We start from the raw sequence: 4610 nt of genomic DNA on the forward strand, positions 1-4610 counted from the left end.
TTTGGACAGATTTTCAGTACATTTACTCTTGACGGGCTTAGCACATCACATGAAAGTTTAAAAAATGACATTTTTGTCTGTGACTAGGTGGCGCTATCATTAAGTTGATAATCAACCATGCAGGTATTTTAAAGCTATGATGAGTAAATTATCTGTAAAGTTTCAGATTTTTTAAAACTTGCACATTGGATTTATTAGAGCCGGTGCTCTCGTGCAAAATGGTGCGCGCTCCGGTCCAAAATCGCTCAAGGTCAAGGTGACTCCCGAAAGATGCGCAGCGGAGCTGAGCTGTAGTTGTACCTGAATGGCGTTTGTGACGTGCATGCATACAAATCTTCATGTTTTGGCGTTTTTCCCCGCCACTCTCTCTCATGACACCATCCTGTAGCCGGTATACAGCCTGAACTATAGGTGTCAAACTCCAGTCCTCGGGGCACTATCCTGCATTTTTTTCATCCTTCTCTCTGAAACACCCCTGATTCAAATGATTAGCTCATCAGAAAACTTTGCAAGAGTTCAAAAATGATCCTAATAATTTTAAATCAACTTTTCATGAAAAGAAATGTTTTATTTAGTTGATTTTCATTTATTCTGAGAGATCTCTGCTGAATAATTTATTGCAGCAAGCATAAAGAAAAACTTTAGGTTATTGCAGTCTGCTCAAAAATGAATCATTTTGAAATTTGAAGAGTTTAAATTAGTAATATTTTTGTTATTTGAAAAAGTTTGCAAACATCTCGCCAGACCTCGTTCTCGTGTACTCAATGTCGTGAGATATCTCGTCTCGTGGGGTTTTTATCTCGTCCTATGCCTACAAAATACAGTATGTATGTATAGCGAGTATGAGTTTTGGTTTTTGAAACCAAGACTGAAAAAGGGAGGAACTACAAATAAATCTCCGGTAAATTTAGCTGTGTTATAGCTATGAATGGCAAGTAGTGTTTTGAATCAAGCCAGTTTCTTTACTCAACTGAACATGTTTGTCCACTGTTTAGTGCTGCTGTAAAGTGACTATTGTCACATGGATTGCAGGTAGATTGCAGTTTAAACTATAAAGATGCAGCAATATATCAGATAAAGATCCAAGCCACTTGATTTATAATTTAGTAAGCAAAATGTAATGTGGCGGGCTGACGGATGTCGGACGGATGTCTGAGGGACTTCTGACATCATGCCTTTCCCGACAATTACAAAGATGAATGACAATGGCAATTCCAACATTTTTAATTCGACATTTTTGGAGCATTTCTGTCATTTGCCAGTTCATTGGCATAACGGGCGTCCGTCGGCAACAGACTGACTTATACTCCGATAGTGCTGACCAAGTGCCCACCTCTAGCAATTCCATGACTTTTGTAAAGCATTACTCACAAGGCTGGATCCAAGTGGGTGGATTATGCTGCTAAATTCATAGTCCACAAACATGAATATATAAATTTGAATATTTCAAGCGCAGGTGAAAAGAACGTATTTTTTTAGAGAAAACGTTTGACTTGACTTCAAAGGGGCTTACATGCCTGTTCATAGACACTGCGGACAACCTATTGTTGTTTCTTCTGGGGCCCAAAGCAGTCGACCAAACCAGAAATTTCCGTCCTCTTTTTCCTCTTGGGTTTGTATTTTCTATTTGTCTGGATAGCCTTGGCCCGATGCTGCCTCAATGGTGGGTCTTGGAACTACATCAGCTAGTGGCCGTTGTCAGTTCTGTCATTTGGAGCTGACAGAAGGCTTTCCTCTACAAATATATTTATTTGAATGAGACGGAAAAGCTGGAATACATGGATACAGCCCTGGAAGGACCTGCTTCGGACACCCAACTTGTGACCATGTCCGCGCTCTCTTCCATAATAGCGAGGGTGTTTCATTTTAGAGCCCAGCCCAAATATTACCGATACTACACGCACACACACTCAATTTGGGGAAGTATATCCTTTGTCGATTTATAGCAGGGGATGATGGCAGAGTTTGTTATTGCACCTTCTCATAAAAGCTTTTCAGTGCATTTTTGGTGCTCAATTTTGGAGGTTGTAGCGGAAGGCCTCGATGAGGCCTTTGACGGAGTGCATGAAGCCGGACACGGCGCAGACGCCGCCTATGACGAAAATGGCCACGTCAAAGAAGATGTGGTGCCACAAGAGATCCCTCCAGCCGAGCTTGAGGTGGAAGAGGCTGGGTAGCAGGAAGCAGAGGCCTGCACCGGTCAGGCTGCCGGTCAGGCCCATGAGCAGGGCAAAGTGGGGGACGAAGACGGCCATGAGCAAGGTTAAGACCACCAGGCCCAGTCGGAGGCCCAGGCCCCAGGGCTTGAGGCGCCCGGCGGGGCCATAGCAGTCAGGGAAGGGGGCCTGCACATCGTCGCGGAACAGCGACTTCTCCAGGACCTCCACGGCGGCAAAGAAGGGCAGCGAGTAGGACAGCAGCGACTTGGCCACCAGGAAGAGGTTGACCACAGCGCGAATGGCGTGATCACTTCCTTGGTGGCGTCGGCCCACGTCAGTTAGGCCACCAGAGCGAAGAGGCCCTTGAGCACGCAGGCGGCAATGTGGGTCCAGTCCATCATGTCGTGGAACTCAGACGGCCTCTGCATGTTGCCCTCCAGCGAGGGCAGGAAGATCTGCGAGGTGTAGCTGAAGACCACTATGCCGATGGAGATGGGGAATTTCTTGACGTCGATGTAGAACTTCACCTTGTCCCAGGCCCAGCACATTGATGACCAAGTGGGCCAGCGTGCACAGCAGGCTGAACCTGGACACGGCCTTCAGGTTGCGCAGGAAGGCACAGGGCAGCAGGGCGGCGGCCGCTGCCACCGACCATGCCTTCTGCGACACTGGCAGCCCTGGGAAGCTGTTGTACATCAGGTTGCCGCTCACCACCACATACAGGATACACGTCATCACCAGCTCGATCATCTGGGCCACGTTGACCACGTGGCTGCCCAGCGCCGGGAAGCGCGGCGCACAGCAGGCGTTGGCCACATCCACGTAGGAGTCACGCACACGCACACGCACACGGAGACCATCCTCGTAAAACCTAAAAACCAATTTGACGCCCCTGATTTACATAATTACGCGCGCTAATCCCCTGCGGACCTGTCATGCATTTACAATGGTACCAGGGCCTTTTTCCCATGCAGGAGTCCATCAAGCTGACTCTTCCCCATTCTACTTTCTTCCATGTTAGACTTTGAACGATGCGAACTCCTTCTTTTCTCCTTCATCCACCAACTAAACGCCAGATCAACACCTACCTACGGTGGCCGTCAAGTGCAAATCACACAAACAAAAAACTAAGCAAACAAAAAAGGTCATCGCAAAATGTAAGATAAGTTAATTATAAACTGGCTATTGCACTGATGAAGCGGCATTGTTTCGTTTTCCCTATTGTCTATGCATAGACATTGGGATGTGTGAGTTGTCAACAATGTTCAAAGGGCGAGTGGAGCCTGCCATTTGTACAATAGCCATGTGATGCCACTGATTGAATCATGACACCCACCACGACTCAGCAACAACTTTTCAATAAAAGACTGCAGCCGGAGAGCTCGGGGAGAAAGACTTTGCAACAAGGCTGACACACGGTCACGCTCTGCTTCGAGCTCTCCCCACTGCGGTGGTAAAACTAAGTCTCTGACTCGTGAGTTATTATTTACACCTCTCCTTGGGTCATTTGTGGGGTATCGAGCCCACTTTAAACCCAACACACACAAAAAGAAAATATAAAACACCTTGCAAGAGAGAAGCACACAAGAACAAAGAAGCAAACAAGAAAAAAAGATGCAAACGAGAAAAGAGATGCAAACAAGAAAAAGTATGCAAAGAATAAGGAAGCAAACAAGAAAAATAAAGCACTTGCTCTTTTTGCTTTTTTTTGCTTTTCTATTTTTCACTTTTTTTCTTGTTTGCTTTTTTTCCATCTCTTTTTGCATTTTTTTCTTGTTTACCTCATTTTTCTTGTTTGTTTTTATCTTTGGATTTGTTTTCCTTTTTGCATCATTTTTATTTTATGCATCTTTTTCTTTTTGCTTTTTTCCTTGTCTATGTTTTTTCTTGTTTCCTTCTTTTTTGTTTACATAATTTCTCGTTTCCTTCTTTTTGTGTTTGTGTGATTTGCACTTCAGCGCTACCTACGAATCACGTGAACACTGATTCCGATATGATTGTCACCATTAGGCAATGCATCGTTGGCTTTCATTTGGAGAAATAAGTGCAAGGATCTTTTCTTTGAACCTCAACCGGCTTTGCTTCTCTTTTACCACGTTGCCCTCTCTCCCCTCCCCCAACAAAAGAACTTCTGCATTCTTATTTCCGTGCATCAACCGTACACAACGAGCGTTTTCTGTTGCGTATTAGGTAACTTCAATTTCACTTTATGCCGAGTGGCTTAGAGAACTCACGAAGGTGCACTGCTTTGACCAAATACGGTAATAATCACTAATTTGAGAAAAAATAGGAAAGCGAAAAGGATTGACGCAAGCAGGCAATGAGAATGCCCGAGAACCGGCGCTCTCTTGCAAAATGGTGCGTGCTCCGGTCCAAAATCGCTCAAGGTCAAGTTGACTCCCGAAAGATGCGCGGCGAGCTGAGCTGTAGTTGTTCCTGAATGGCGTTTGT

At 45.2% G+C, this 4610-nt stretch overlaps 1 pseudogene; it reads right to left on the reverse strand.

The window, feature by feature from the left end:
* Positions 1-1104: 1104 nt before the first annotated feature.
* LOC148426864 (vesicular inhibitory amino acid transporter pseudogene) lies at positions 1105-3053 on the reverse strand (annotated as a pseudogene).
* Between the last annotated feature and the right edge of the window lie 1557 nt (positions 3054-4610).

The sequence above is a fragment of the Hippichthys cyanospilos genome, chromosome 2 (assembly GCF_059441005.1).
Source record: "Hippichthys cyanospilos isolate Australia breed blue-spotted pipefish chromosome 2, RoL_Hcya_1.0, whole genome shotgun sequence".
In the NCBI taxonomy this organism is placed as follows: domain Eukaryota; kingdom Metazoa; phylum Chordata; class Actinopteri; order Syngnathiformes; family Syngnathidae; genus Hippichthys; species Hippichthys cyanospilos.